Source organism: Pan paniscus, chromosome 17, assembly GCF_029289425.2.
Source record: "Pan paniscus chromosome 17, NHGRI_mPanPan1-v2.0_pri, whole genome shotgun sequence".
Classification (NCBI taxonomy): Eukaryota; Metazoa; Chordata; class Mammalia; order Primates; family Hominidae; genus Pan; species Pan paniscus.
The window spans coordinates 94957138-94973753 of NC_073266.2; the positions used below are offsets into that span (position 1 = coordinate 94957138).

Here is a 16616-nt window from a genome sequence, read left to right on the forward strand (position 1 = left end):
CCTTTATAGCAGCATGATTTATTGTCCTTTGGGTATATACCCAGTATTGGGATGGCTGGGTCAAATGGTATTTCTAGTTCTAGATCCCTGAGGAATCGCCACACTGACTTCCACAATGGCTGAACTAGTTTACAGTCCCACCAACAGTGTAAAAGTGTTCCTATTTCTCCACATCCTCTCCAGCACCTGTTGTTTCCTGACTTTTTAATGATCGCCATTCTAACTGGTGTGAGATGGTATCTCATTGTGGTTTTGATTTGCATTTCTCTGATGGCCAGTGATGGTGAGCATTTTTTCATGTGTTTTTTGGCTGCATAAATGTCTTCTTTTGAGAAGTGTCTGTTCATGTCCTTCGCCCACGTTTTGATGGGGTTGTTTGTTTTTTTCTTGTAAATTTGTTTGAGTTCATTGTAGATTCTGGATATTAGCCCTTTGTCAGATGAGTAGGTTGCGAAAATTTTCTCCCATTTTGTAGGTTGCCTGCTCACTCTGATGGTAGTTTCTTTTGCTGTGCAGAAGCTCTTTAATTTAATGAGATCCCATTTGTCAATTTTGGCTTTTGTTGCCATTGCTTTTGGTGTTTTAGACATGAAGTCCTTGCCCATGCCTATGTCCTGAATGGTAATGCCTAGGTTTTCTTCTAGGGTTTTTATGGTTTTAGGTCTAACGTTTAAGTCTTTAACCCATCTTGAATTGATTTTTGTATAAGGTGTAAGGAAGGGATCCAGTTTCAGCTTTCTACATATGGCTAGCCAGTTTTCCCAGCACCATTTATTAAATAGGGAATCCTTTTCCCATTGCTTGTTTTTCTCAGGTTTGTCAAAGATCAGATAGTTGTAGATATGCGGCGTTATTTCTGAGGGCTCTGTTCTGTTCCATTGATTTATATCTCTGTTTTGGTACCAGTACCATGCTGTTTTGGTTACTGTAGCCTTGTAGTATAGTTTGAAGTCAGGTAGTGTGATGCCTCCAGCTTTGTTCTTTTGGCTTAGGATTGACTTGGTGATGCGGGCTCTTTTTTGGTTCCATATGAACTTTAAAGTAGTTTTTTCCAATTCTGTGAAGAAAGGCATTGGTAGCTTGATGGGGATGGCATTGAATCTGTAAATTACCTTGGGCAGTATGGTCATTTTCACGATATTGATTCTTCCTAATGTTCTTCCATTTGTTTGTATCATCTTTTATTTCCTTGAGCAGTGGTTTGTAGTTCTCCTTGAAGAGGTCCTTCACATCCCTTGTAAGTTGGATTCCTGGGTATTTTATTCTCTTTGAAGCAATTGTGAATGGGAGTTCACTCATGATTTGGCACTCTGTTTGTCTGTTGTTGGTGTGTAAGAATGCTTGTGATTTTTGTACATTTATTTTGTATGCTGAGACTTTGCTGAAGTTGCTTATCAGCTTAAGGAGATTTTGGGCTGAGACAGTGGGGTTTTCTAGATATACAGTCATGTCGTCTGCAAACAGAGACAATTTTACTACCTCTTTTCCTAATTGAATACCCTTTATTTCCTTCTCCTGCCTAATTGCCCTGTCCAGAACTTCCAACACAATGTTGAATAGGAGTGGTGAGAGAGGGCATCCCTGTCTTGTGCCAATTTTCAAAGGGAATGCTTCCAGTTTTTGCCCATTCAGTATGATATGTGGGTTTGTCATAGATAGCTCTTATTATTTTGAAATACGTCCCATCAATACCTAATTTATTGAGAGTTTTTAGCATGAAGGGTTGTTGAATTTTGTCAAAGGCCTTTTCTGCATCTATTGAGATAATCATGTGGTTTTTGTCTTTGGCTCTGTTTATATGCTGGATTACATTTATTGATTTGTGTATATTGAACCAGCCTTGCATCCCAGGGATGAAGCCCACTTGATCATGGTGGATAAGCTTTTTGATGTGCTGCTGGATTCGGTTTGCCAGTATTTTATTGAGGATTTTTGCATCAATGTTCATCAAGGGTATTGGTCTAAAATTCTCTTTTTTGGTTGTGTCTCTGCCTGGCTTTGGTATCAGGATGATGCTGGCCTCATAAAATGAGTTAGGGAGGATTCCCTCTTTTTCTATTGATTGGAATAGTTTCAGAAGGAATGGTACTGGTTCCTCCTTGTATCTCTGGTAGAATTCTGCATGAATCCATCTGGTCCTGGACTCTTTTTGGTTGGTAAGCTATTGATTATTGCCACAATTTCAGATCCTGTTATTGGTCTATTCAGAGATTCAACTTCTTCCTGGTTTAGTCTTGGGAGAGTGTATATGTCGAGGAATTTATCCATTTCTTCTAGATTTTCTAGTTTATTTGCATAGAGGTGTTTGTAGTATTCTCTGATGGTAGTTTGTATTTCTGTGGGATCGGTGGTGATATCCCCTTTATCATTTTTTATTGCGTCTATTTGATTCTTCTCTCTTTTTTTCTTTATTAGTCTTGCTAGTGGTCTATCAATTTTGTTGATCCTTTCAAAAAACCAGCTCCTGGGTTCATTAATTTTTTGAAGGGTTTTTTGTGTCTCTATTTCCTTCAGTTCTGCTCTGATTTTAGTTATTTCTTGCCTTCTGCTAGCTGTTGGTGTGTTTGCTCTTGCTTTTCTAGTTCTTTTAATTGTGATGTTAGGGTGTCAATTTTGGATCTTTCCTGCTTTCTCTTGTGGGCATTTAGTGCTATAAATTTCCCTCTACACACTGCTCTGAATGCGTCCCAGAGATTCTGGTATGTTGTGTCTTTGTTCTCATTGGTTTCAAAGAACATCTTTATTTCTGCCTTCATTTCATTATGTACCCAGTAGTCATTCAGGAGTAGGTTGTTCAGTTTCCATGTAGTAGAGAGGTTTTGAGTGAGATTCTTAATCCTGAGTTGTAGTTTGATTGCACTGTGGTCTGAGATATAGTTTGTTATAATTTCTGTTCTTTTACATTTGCTGAGGAGAGCTTTACTTCCAAGTATGTGGTCAATTTTGGAATAGGTGTGGTGTGGTGCTGAAAAAAATGTATGTTCTGTTGATTTGGGGTGGAGAGTTCTGTAGATGTCTATTAGGTCTGCTTGGTGCAGAGTTGAGTTCAATTCCTGGGTATCCTTGTTGACTTTCTGTCTCATTGATCTGTCTAATGTTGACAGTGGGGTGTTAAAGTCTCCCATTATTAATGTGTGGGTGTCTAAGTCTCTTTGTAGGTCACTCAGGACTTGCTTTATGAATCTGGGTGCTCCTGTATTGGGTGCATATATATTTAGGATAGTTAGCTCCTCTTGTTGAATTGATCCCTTTACCATGATGTAATGGCCTTGTCTCTTTTGATCTTTGTTGGTTTAAAGTCTGTTTTATCAGAGACTAAGATTGCAGCCCCTGCCTTTTTTTGTTTTCCATTTGCCTGGTAGATCTTCCTCCATCCTTTTATTTTGAGCCTATGTATGTCTCTGCACGTGAGATGGGTTTCCTGAATACAGCACACTGATGGGTCTTGACTCTTTATCCAATTTGCCAGTCTGTGTCTTTTAATTGGAGCATTTAGTCCATTTACATTTAGAGTTAATATTGTTATGTGTGAATTTGATCCTGTCATTATGATGTTAGCTGGTTATTTTGCTCGTTAGTTGATGCGGTTTCTTCCTAGTCTCGATGGTCTTTACATTTTGGCATGATTTTGCAGTGGCTGGTACCGGTTGTTCCTTTCCATGTTTAGCGCTTCCTTCAGGAGCTCTTTTAGGGCAGGCCTGGTGGTGACAAAATCTCTCAGCATTTGCTTGTCTGTAAAGGATTTTATTTCTCCTTCGCTTATGAAGCTTAGTTTGGCTGGATATGAAATTCTGGGTTGAAAATTCTTTTCTTTAAGAATGTTGAATATTGGCCCCCACTCTCTTCTGGCTTGTAGAGTGTCTGCCAAGAGATCCGCTGTTAGTCTGATGGGCTTCCCTTTGAGGGTAACCCGACCTTTCTCTCTGGCTGCCCTTAACATTTTTTCCTTCATTTCAGCTTTGGTGATTCTGACAATTATGTGTCTTGGAGTTGCTCTTCTCGAGGAGTATCTCTGTGGCGTTCTCTGTATTTCCTGAATCTGAATGTTGGCCTGCCTTGCTAGATTGGGGAAGTTCTCCTGGATAATATCCTGCAGAGTGTTTTCCAACTTGGTTCCATTCTCCCCATCACTTTCAGGTACACCAATCAGACGTAGATTTGGTCTTTTCACATAGTCCCATATTTCTTGGAGGCTTTGTTGATTTCTTTTTATTCTTTTTTCTCTAAACTTCCCTTCTCACTTCATTTCATTCAGTTCATCTTCCATCGCTGATACTCTTTCTTCCAGTTGATCGCATCGGCTCCTGAGGCTTCTGCATTCTTCACGTAGTTGTCGAGCCTGGGTTTTCAGCTCCATCAGCTCCTTTAAGCACTTCTCTGTATTGGTTATTCTAGTTATACATTCTTCTAAATTTTTTTCAAAGTTTTCAACTTCTTTGCCTTTGGTTTGAATGTCCTCCTGTAGCTCGGAGTAATTTGATCACCTGAAGCCTTCTCTCAGCTCCTCAAAGTCATTCTCCATCCAACTTTGTTCCGTTGCTGGTGAGGAACTGCGTTCCTTTGGAGGAGGAGAGGCGCTCTGCTTTTTAGAGTTTCCAGTTTTTCTGCTCTGTTTTTTCCCCATCTTTGTGGTTTTATCTACTTTTGGTCTTTGATGATGGTGATGTACAGATGGGTTTTCGGTGTGGATGTCCTTTCTGTTTGTTAGTTTTCCTTCTAACAGACAGGACCCTCAGCTGCAGGTCTGTTGGAGTACGCAGCCCTGTGAGGTGTCAGTGTGCCCCTGCTGGGGGGTGCCTCCCAGTTAGGCTGCTCGGGGGTCAGGGGTCAGGGACCCACTTGAGGAGGCAGTCTGCCCGTTCTCAGATCTCCAGCTGCGTGCTGGGAGAACCACTGCTCTCTTCAAAGCTGTCAGACAGGGGCATTTAAGTCTGCAGAGGTTACTGCTGTCTTTTTGTCTGTGCCCTGCCCCCAGAGGTGGAGCCTACAGAGGCAGGCAGGCCTCCTTGAGCTGTGGTGGGCTCCACCCAGTTGGAGCTTCCCGGCTGCTTTGTTTACCTCATCAAGCCTGGGCAATGGCGGGCGCCCCTCCCCCAGCCTCGCTGCCGCCTTGCAGTTTGATGTCAGACTGCTGTGCTAGCAACCAGCGAGACTCCGTGGGCGTAGGACCCTCCCAGCCAGGTGCGGGATGTAATCTCGTGGTGCGCCATTTTTTAAGCCCGTCAGAACAGCGCAGTGTTCTGGTGGGAGTGACCCGATTATCCAGGTGCGTCCGTCACCCCTTTCTTTGACTCGGAAAGGGAACTCCCTGACCCCTTGCGCTTCCCGAGTGAGGCAATGCCTCGCCCTGCTTCGGCTCGCGCACGGTGCGCGCACCCACTGGCCTGCGCCCACTGTCTGGCACTCCCTAGTGAGATGAACCCGGTACCTCAGATGGAAATGCAGAAATCACCGTCTTCTGCGTCGCTCACGCTGGGAGCTGTAGACCGGAGCTGTTCCTATTCCGCCATCTTGGCTCCTTCCTCATCCTTATTCAATTCTTGAACGGTAAGTTGTATTTTAAAAAATGTTAAGTTAAAAAGAAGAAAAGCCATATATAAGTTAGGTATAGGCACTGATGCATCTTTCTTTTACACATACACAAATGAACACACATATAAACACACACACGTAAAACTTGGTTTTGTGTATATTATCCTTTTAAACATCATGAACTTAGCCAATTTTTCTTAGAAAATTCTTTTCAGGCTGGGCTCAGTGGCTCACAACTGTAATCCCAGCATTTTGGGAGGCTGAGGCAGGTGGACCACTTGAGCCCAGGAGTTCGACACCAGCCTGGCCAACATGGTGAAACCCCATATCTACCAAAAATACAAAAATTAGCCATTCTTATAAGCCAGTCTCAAAATAAATAAATAGGTAAAAATTAAAAAATATTTTTCATAATATATTTTATTGGCAAAAGTTTTCTAAAGAATATTTTACCTACTAAAACTTTTAATTTATAAGTCCCTTTTTCCACAGCAATTATTATTTGAAGTTGTATAGAGATAAATGACAGCTATATGGTATGTAAAACACACACACACAAATCTGTGTGTTTGAGTTTTATTATTCTGTGTTCTGTTGTCTACATAGGGTTAACATTGATCACTTTTTTTTTTTCTATCAGCATAACTTTTTCTACCCATTTCTTTGCCCCTTCAAATCTGCTGTTTCCACTGGCTGTGAACTGAGGGAGTTATGCAGGAGAGCCAATTCTATGTCATAGGGCAGAACATTTTTCCTATTGAATTATGTTTCATTTATCTAACAAACATTTATGGATTATTATCTCTGCCAGACAATGACATACACACATACGCTATTCATGTTTCCTGCATTCAGTGAACTATAATGTAATGTATTATATTATTATAGGTTATATACACACACAAACAAGTTTCAGTTATATAAAATAGACAGTTTCAAATGCTGTAGAGAACTATACATAGCAATACATTTGTGTGTGCTTATAAATTATCTATTTCTGAGGATCCACTTTCATTATTGGGTTGTGTTTCTTTTACATTTATTTTTAAATGTATACACAATACCATTTTCACTGTTCAGGTCTATGAGTTTTGACAAATGCATAGTCATGCAAATGCCATCACAATCAAAATACAGAATCGTTTGATCACTGTTGAAAAAAATCCCCCTGGTGGCCCTTTGAAGTCAAACGCTTAATCCCTGGAAATCCCTGATTTGCTTTCCTTCATTCTGTTTTTTAATCTCCCAAGAAAGTCATAAAAATGGAGTCACATAACATGTAGCTATCATGTAGCCTTTAGAATATGGCTTCTTTCATAGGGTGATGCATTTGAGATTCATGCATGTCATGTGTCTACCAACGACCCTTCCCCCTTTGTGATTGATGAGTGGTATTCTCTACTTTATCTGGATACCGGTTGATTCATCCTTTTCCCAGTCGAGAGACTTTGAAGATGTTCCCAGAGTTTGTGAATTGTGAGAAAGCTGCTATAAACATTCACCATTAGGGGTGTGGTGTGTGTGTGTGTGTGTGTGAACACAGATTTGCCAATGTTCAAATCTGCTTCTGAATGAATATCCAGAAATAGGATTGCTGTGTGCATGGTGAATATATGTTTAACTTTGTGAGGAACTGCCCAGTGTGTTCCAGACGGACTCTGCCCTTTCACAGCCCTCCCAGTGATGCATGAGAGTTCTGTTTGCTGTGCATCCTTCGTAGTATCTGATACTGTCTGGATTTTTAAAAAATTTTAGCCATCCCCATAAACATGTTATCTTTTTCATTATAGCTTTAATTTACATTTTCTTAGTGACTAATGATTTTCAGACTATTTTGTATGTTTATTGTCATTTGCATGTTTGTTTGATGAAATATCTGCATCCTCGGAAAACTCCCTTATTAGTTAAAAAAATAAATGTCGGCCGGGTGCGGTGGCTCACGCCTGTAATCTCAGCACTTTGGGAGGCCGAGGCGGGCGAATCACGAAGTCAGGAGATCGAGACCATCCTGGCTAACACGGTGAAACCCCATCTCTACTAAAAATACAAAAACATTAGCTGGGTGTGGTGTCGCATGCCTGTATTCCCAGCTACTCAGGAGGCTGAGGCAGGAGAATCGCTTGAACCAGGGAGGCGGGCTTGAAGTGAGCTGAGATTGTGCCACTGCACTCCAGCCCTGGGCGACAGAGTGAGACTCCATCTCAAAAATAAATAAATAAAATAAATAAATCAATATCATGGGATTTTTAATATAGACAATCATGTCATCTGTGAATATAGACAGTTTTCTTTCTTTTAAGATTTTTGCTTTTATTCCTTTGCCTTGCCTTATGGCACTTGTTAGGACATCTAGTGCAATGTTGAATACAAGTGTTACGTGTGAATGTCTTTCTCCTGTTCTTCATTTTAGACCGTCCATTACGTATGAGATTAGAATTTTTTTGTAGATGCCTTTTGTTAGGTTAAGGAAGTTACCTTTATTCCTCCTAGTTTGCTTAAGTTTTACAAATTATTATTATGAATGAATAATAAATTTTACCAAATACTTTTTCTTCATGTGTTGAGATGATTATGTAGCCTTGTCTACTGCAATCTTTTTAAATGGCAAGTTACACTTACTGATGTTCAAATGTTGAACCAGATACACATTTTTGGAAGAAATCTCACTTGGTGCGATGTACTCACCTTCTTATACATTGTTGTGTTTAATATTTGGTTGAACATGTTTATATTCATGAGGGCTATTAGTTATAGGTTTCTTTTTATATAATTTTTTCCTGGTTTGGGGTTAGGGCACTTCTGGCATCATAAAAGAAGTTCAAGAGTATTCTTTTTTTCTTTTTAAGAGATTGTGTAAAATTTGTATTATTTCTTTCTGAAATATTTGGTAGAATTTGCCAGTGAAACTATCTGGCCTTGAGTTTTCCTTGTCTAAAGGTTTTGCATTATAAATTCAATTTCTTAATAGGTCTAGGATTATTCAGATTATCTACTTCTTTTTCAGTGAGTTTTGGCACGATGTGTCTTACTTTTCAGAAAACTTTTATTTTAGATTCAGGGGTACACGTGCGGGTTTGTTACACAGGTAAACTTGTGTCACGCAGGTTTGTTCTTCATTTTTATGACTGCATAGTATTCCATGGTGTATACGTACCATATTTTCTTCATCCATTCTACTACTGATGGGAATTTAGGTTGATTCCATGTCTTTGCTATTACTGCAGTGAACATACAAGTACTTGTGTTTTTTTTTTGAGATGGAGTCTCACTTTGTTGCCCAGGCTGGAGTGCAGAGGCGTGATCTCGGCTCACTGCAAGCCCTGCCTCCTGGGTTCACACTATTCTCCTGCCTCAGCCTCCCGAGTAGCTGGGACTACAGGCGTGTGCCACCACACCTGGCTAATTTTTGTATTTTTTAGTAGAGATGGGGTTTCACCATGTTAGCCAGGATGGTTTTAATCTCCTGGCCCCATGATCCACCTGCCTCGGCCTCCCAAAGTGCTGGGATTATAGGCGTGAGCCACCACGACCGGCTGTGCTTGTTTTTATGACAGAACAAATTGTATTCCTTTGGGTACATACCCAGTAATGGGATTGCTGGATTGAATAGTAGTTCTGTTTTTAGCTATTTGAGGAATTCCTACAGTGCTTTCCACAATGGTTGAACTAATTTACAATTAATTTGTAACTAATTTACAATGAATGTACTAACTGTGAATTAGTTCAACCCACCAATAGCGTATAAATGTTCTCTTTTTGCTGCAACCTTGCCAGCATCTATTATTTTTGACTGTTTAGTAATAGCCATTCTTAATGGTGTGAGATGGTATCTCATTGTGTGTTTTGATTTGCATTTCTCTAACGATCAGTGATGTTGAGCTTTTTTTCATATGCTTGTTGGCTGCTTGTAGGTCTTCTTTTGAAAAGCGTCTGTTCGTGTCCTTTGCCCACTTTTTAAATGGGTTGTTAGTTTTTTTTCTTGTAAATTTGTTTAAGTTCCTTATAGATGCTGAATATTAAAGCTTTGTCAGACACATAGTTTGTAAATATCTTCTCCCATTCTGTAGGTTTTCTTTTCACTCTGTTGATATTTTCTTATGCTGCAAAGAAGCTCTTAAGTTTAATTAGATCCCATCTGTGAATTTTTGTTTTTATTGCAATTTCTTTTGGCGTCTTCATCATGAAATCTTTGCCAATTCCTGTGTCCAGATTGGTATTGCCTAGGTTGTTTCCCAGGATTTTTATAGTTTTTGTTTTATGTTTGAGTATTTAATCCATCTTGAATTGATTTTTATATGGTATAAGGAAGGGGTCCAGTTTCAATCTTCTGCATATGGCCATTGATTGTTTTTGTCAGCTTTGTTGAAGATCAGATGATTGTGGGTGTATAGCCTTATTTCTGGGCCCTCTATTCTGTTCCATTGGTCTATGTGTCTGTTTTTGTACTAGTATTATGGTATTCTGGTTACTGTGGCCCTGTAGTGTAATTTGAAGTCGGGTATCATGACACCTCCTGCTTTGTGCTTTTTTTGGTAGAATTAGCCTTGGACTACCCTGGCTATTTGGGCTCTTTTTTGATTTCATATGAATTTTAAAATAATTTTTATCTAATACAAAATTAGCCGGGCATGGTTGTGCATGCCTGTAATCCCAGCTACTTGGGAGACTGAGACAGGAGAATCGCTTGAACCTGGGAGGTGGAGGTTGCAGTGAGCCGAGATCATGCCACTGTACTCCAGCAACAAGAGCGAAACTCTGTCTCCAAATACATATATATATATATATTTTCTAGTTCTGTGAGGAATGTCATTGGTAGTTTGATAGGAATACCATTGAATCGGTAAATTGCTTTGGGCAGTATGGCCATTTTAATGATATTGATTCTTCCTATCCATGAGCATGAAATATTTTTCTATTTGTTTGTGTCATCTTGGATTTCTTTGAGCAGTGTTTTGTAATTCTCATTGTAGAGACCTTTCACCTCCCTGGTTTGCTGTATTCCTAGGAATTTTATTATTTTCATGATTATGTGTCTTTCAATGTATTGTTCTATTTTATCTAAGTTGTGAAATTTATGGGCACATAATTGTTCATAGTATTTTTTTGCAATCCATTTTATGTCTGTAGCATTTGTAGAGATATTCTTTATTCATTTTTGATATTGCTAATTGGCATCTCCCTTCTTTTTTGGTAATTTTAACAAGTGATTTATCATTTTTCTGATCTTAAAATGTTTTAATGCTATATAATAGTTGTACATATTTTAGGGGTATATGTGATATTTTGATATACTCATATAATGTATAATAATAAAATCAAGGTACTTGGGATATCCATCACCTTAAACATTTATCTTATCATCATGCTGGGAACATTTGAATGATTTTCTACCGGCTATCTTAAAATATAAAATAGATTATTGTTTACTATAGTCACTCTACTGATTTATTGAACACAAAAGCTAATTTCTTCTAACTATTTTCTTGTACCCACTAATCAACCTCTCTTTGTCTCCCTCCACCACCCTTCCTGACCTCTGGTAACCACCATTCTATTCTTCATGTTCCTGAGTTTCACTTTCTTAGCTTCCACATATGAGACAGAAAGTGCAATATTTGTCTTTCTGTGTTTGGCTTATTTCACCTAACATAATGGCCTCCAGCTCCATCTATGTTGCTGCAAATAACAAGCTTTCATTCTTTTTATGGCAGAATAGTATTCTATTGTGTATATCTGTCACATTTTCTGTATCCATTTATCCATGCATAGGAACTTAGGCTGACTCCACATCTTGGCTATTGTGAATAGTGCTTTAACAAACATGGGAGGGCAGATATCTCTTCAATATATGGATTTTCTTTCTTTTGGATATATTCCAAGTGATGGAACTGCTGGATCATATGGTAGTTTTATTTTTAGGATTTTGAGGAGTCTTCATACTGTTTTCCCTAATGGCTGTCCTAATTTACATTCCCAGCAATACTGTATGAGGGTTCCCCTTTCTCCAAATCCTCACCAACCTCCATTACTCCTTGTCTTTGTAACAAAAACCATTTTAACTGAGTTGAGATACTACTGCCATTGCTCAGCTCCTTCTTGAACATCAATAATTCTTAGATTTGGTCTTTTCACTTAATTTTTTATATCTTGTAAGTGTTCTTCATTCCTTTATATTCTTTTCTCTTTTATTCTCTCTGTGTATTTTGCAATAGCCTGTCTTTGAACTAACTGATACTTCCCTCTGCTTGATCTGTTCTAATGTTGAGAGCCTGTAATGAAATTTTCAGTTTAACAAATATATTTCTCAGTTTTGGAATTTGTGCTTGATTTTTAAAAATTATTTCAATCTCTGTTGAAGTCAGGTAGCTTGATGCCTCCAGCTTTGTTCTTTTTGCTTAGGATTGTCTTGGCTATAAGGGCTCTTGTTTGGTTCCATATAGAATGTAAGGTAGTTTATTCTAATTCTGTGAAGAAAGTCAATGGTAGCTTGATGGGTATAGCATTGAATCTATGAATTACTTTGGGCAGTATGGCCATTTTCACGATATTGATTCTTCCTATCCATGAGCAGTGAATGTTTTTCCATTTGTTTGTGTCCTCTCTTATTTCCTTGAGCAGTGGTTTGTAGTTCTCCTCAAAGAGGTCCTTCACATCACTTGTAAGTTGTATTCCTAGATATTTTATTCTTTTTGTAGCAATTGTGAATGGGAGTTCACTCATGATTTGGCTCTCTTTTTGTCTATTATTGTTGTTTAGGAATGCTTGTGATTTTTACCCGTTGATTTTTTTATCCTGAGATTTTGCTGAAGTTGCTGATTAGCTTAAGAAGATTTGGGGCTGAGATGATAGGGTTTTCTAAATATAAAATCATGTCATCTGCAAACAGAGACAATTTGACTTCCTCTCTTCCTATTTGAATACCTTTTGTTTCTTTCTCTTGCCTGATTGCCCTGGCCAGAACTTCCAATATTATGTTGAACAGGAGTGGTGAGAGAGGGCATCCTTGTCTTTTGCCTGTTTTCAAAGGGAATGCTTTGAGCTTTTGCCCATTCAGCATGATATTGGCTGTGGGTTTATCATAAATAGCTTTTATTATTTTGAGATATGTTCCATCAAAACCTAGTTTATTGAGAGTTTTTAGCATGAAGGGGTGTTGAATTTTATCAAAGGCCTTTTCTGCATCTATTGAGATAATCATGTGGTTTTTGTCATTGGTTCTGTTTATGTGATGGATTATGTTTATTGATTTGCATATGTTGAACCAGCCTTGCGTTCCAGGGATGAAGCTGACTTGATTGTGGTGGATAAGCTTTTTGATGTGCTGCTGCATTCGGTTTGCCAGTATTTTGTTGAGGATTTTTGCATCGATGTTCATCAGGGATATTGGCCTGAAATTTTCTCTTTTTGTTGTGCCTCTGCCAGGTTTTGGTATCAGATAATGCTGGCTTCATAAAATGAGTTAGGGAGGAGTGCCTCTTTTTCTATTGATTGGAATAGTTTCAGAAGAAATGGTACCAGCTCCTCTTTGTACCTCGGTTAGAATTCAGCTGTGAATCATCTGTTCCTGGGCTTTTTTTGGTTGGTAGGCTATTAATTACTGCCTCAATTTCAGAGCTTGTTATTGGTCTATTCAGGTATTCAACTTCTTCCTGGTTTAGTCTTGGGAGGGTGTATGTGTCTAGGAATTTATCAATTTCTTCTAGATTTTTCTAGTTTATTTTCCTAGAGGTGTTTATAGTATTCTCTGACGGTAGTTGCATTTCTGTGGGATCAGGGGTGATATCCCCTTTATCATTTTTTATTGTGTCTATTTGATTCTTCTCTCTTTTCTTCTTTATTAGTCTGGCTAGTGGTCTATCTATTTTGTTAATCTTTTCAAAAGAACACCTCCTGGATTCACTGATTTTTTGAAGGGATTTTCATGTCTCTATCTCCTTCAGTTCTGCTCTGATTTTAGTTATTTCTTGTCTTCCACTAGCTTTTGAATTTGTTTGCTCTTGCTTCTCTAGTTCTTTTAATTGTGATGTTAGGGTGTCAATTTTAGATTTTTTCCTGCTTTCTCCTGTGGGAACTTAGTGTTATAAATTTCCCTGTAAACACTGCTTTAGCTGTGTCCCAGAGATTCTGGTACGTTGTGTCTTTGTTCTCATTGGTTTCAAAGAACTTATTTATTTCTGCCTTAATTTCATTATCTACCCAGTAGTTATTCAGGAGCAGGTTGTTCAGTTTCCATGTAGTTGTGCAGTTTTGAGTGAGTTTCTTAATCCTGAGTTTTAATTTGATTGCACTGTGGTCTGAGAGACAGTTTGTTATGATTTCTGTTCTTTTGCATTTGCTGAGGAGTGTTTTACTTCCAATTTTGTGGTCAATTGTAGAATAAGTGTGATGAGGTGCTAAGAAGAATGTCTATTCTGTTGATTTAGGGTGGAGAGCTCTGTGGATGTCTATTAGGTCTGCTTGGTCTAGAGCTGAGTTCAAGTCCTGAATATCTTTGTTAATTTTCTGTCTCGTTGATCTGTCTAATATTCACAGTGGGGTGTTAAAGTCTTCCACTATTATTGTCTGGGTGTCTAGGTCTCTTTGTAGGTCTCTAAGAACTTGGTTTATGAATCTGGTATATAGACCAATGGAACAGAACAGAGGCCTCAGAAATAACGCCACATGTCTGCAAACATCTGATCTTTGACAAACCTGACCAAAACAAGCAATGGGGAAAGGATTCCCTATTTAACAAATAGTGCTGGGAAAACTGGCTAGCCATATGTAGAAACCTGAAACTGGATCCCTTCCTTACACCTTATACAAAAATTAACTCAAGATGGATTAAAGACTTAAACGTAAGACCTAAAACCATAAAAACCCTAGAAGAAAACCTAGGCAATGCCATTCAGGACATAGGCATTGGCAAAGACTTCATGACTAAAATGCCAAAAGCAATGGCAACAAAAGCCAAAATTGACAACTGGGATCTAATTAAAGAGCTTCTGCACAGCAAAATAAACTATCACCAGAGTGAACAGGGAACCTACAGAATGAGACAACATTTTTGCAATCTATCCATCTGACAAAGGGCTAATACCCAGAATCTACAAGGAACTTCAACAAATTTACAAGAAAAAACCAACCCCATCAAAAAGCAGACGAAGGATACGAACAGACACTTCTCAAAAGAAGACATTTATGCAGCCAACAAACATGAAAAAAAGCTCATCATCACTGGTCATTAGAGAAATGCAAACCAAAATCACAGTGAGATACCATCTCATGCCAGTTAGAATGGTGATCATTAAAAAGTCAGGAAACAACAGATGTTGGGGAGGATGTGAAGAAATAGTAATTCTTTTACACTGTTGGTGGGAGTGTAAATTAGTTCAACCATTGTGGAAGACAATGTGGTGATTCCTAAAGGATCTAGAACCAGAAATACCATTTGACCCAGCAATCCCATTACTGGGTATATTCCCAAAGGTTTATAAATCATTCTATAAAGACACAAGCACACGTATGTTTACTGGAGCACTATTTGCAATAGCAAAGACTTAGAACCAACCCAAATGCCCATCAATGATAGACTGGATAAAGAAAATGTGGCACATATACACCATGGAATACCATGCAGCCATTAAAAAAGAATGAGTTCATGTCCTTTGCAGGGACATGGATGAAGCTGGAAACCGTCATTCTCAGCAAACTAACACAGGAACAGAAAACCAAACACTGTATGTTCTCACTCATAAGTGGGATTTGAACAATAAGAACACATGGACACAGGGAGGGGAACATCACACACCGGGGCCTTTCGAGGGGTGGGGGGGCTAGGGGAGGGATAGCATTAGGAGAAATACCTAATGTAGGTGACGGGTTGGTGGGTACAGCAAACCGCAATGGCACCAGTGTACCCATACAACAAACCTGCACATTCTGCACATCTATTGCAGAACTTAAAGTATAAAAAAAGTGAAAAAAATTTCAATCTCTTTGTTATATTTATCTAATACATTTCTGAGTTGCTTTTCCATGTTATTTCGAAGATCACTGAGTTTTCTTAAAACTGCTATTTTGAATTCTTGATCAGAGAGCTCATCTACTCCCGTCTAGTTAGGGTCAGTCACTGGCAACTTGATCTGTCTGTTTGGGGAGGTCCTGATTTCCTGTTTGCTATTGTTTCCTGTGGATGTACATCTGTCTTTACATTGAAAAATTAGCTATTTATTTGTTTTCTCTGCCTGGCTTGTTTTGATTTTTATTGGGTATGTTTGTTCAGAGATTTCTTTGCAATATATCTATCTTTTTTGCTAGGTCACTGCCTCTTCTTGGTCTTTTTAAAGAACCAGCTTTTGGTTTCATCAATTTTTTTTCCATTGTTTTTCTGTTTCAAATTTTATTGATTTCGGTTCTTATCTTTATTATTTAACTCTTCTGCTTACTGTGGGTCTATTTTTTTTCCTTTAAAAAAAAGAAAATCTACTTAAACTTTGAGAAATGTGTTTACTTTCCCACATCAACAATTATGGATTATCAAGTCATAATTATAAATGGCTAAGTCTTATACTTCCTCCAGAAAATATAGCACTATTCAGTGCTATGGATCCTATAGAGAATTTCAGTCCTTGGTCATAGTGTTAATAGCTCTTGGCTTCACAGCCCCATGAGCCCGCATTGAAATGTCCTTTATTTTTTCTAGTTTCTTAAAGTGGAAACTCTATGATTGAGTTTAGATCTTTTAATTTTCTAATTAAATATTTAATGCTCAAGTTTCCCTGTAAGCACTATTTTAGCAAGGATTTTCATATGTTATTTCAGCATTTCATTCAGTTTAAAAAATATTTTTCAAAAATTTCTGTCAATCTATTCTTTGGTCCCTTGGTTATTTAGAAGTGTGCTTTTGATTTCCAGGTACTCGGGGATTTAAAAATGTATTTTCTGGGTTTTTTTTAACTTTTAGTTCTAATAGTTTTTCCTTCGTGTATGTTGGAGCTCTGTTAGGTGTATGCTCATTTAAGATTCTTACGTTTTCTTGATTACTTTATCCTTTTTTTGGTATAAAATAACTTTTATTTACATAATTTATATATATACATATA

General features: G+C 38.2%; 1 non-coding gene across 1 annotated transcript; it reads right to left on the minus strand.

Moving 5' to 3' along the window:
- Window positions 1–16076: 16076 nt before the first annotated feature.
- LOC112437804 (small nucleolar RNA SNORA25) lies at window positions 16077–16203 on the minus strand. Its single transcript, XR_003026317.1, has one exon. It is a non-coding gene; the product is annotated as a small nucleolar RNA SNORA25 (small nucleolar RNA).
- Between the last annotated feature and the right edge of the window lie 413 nt (window positions 16204–16616).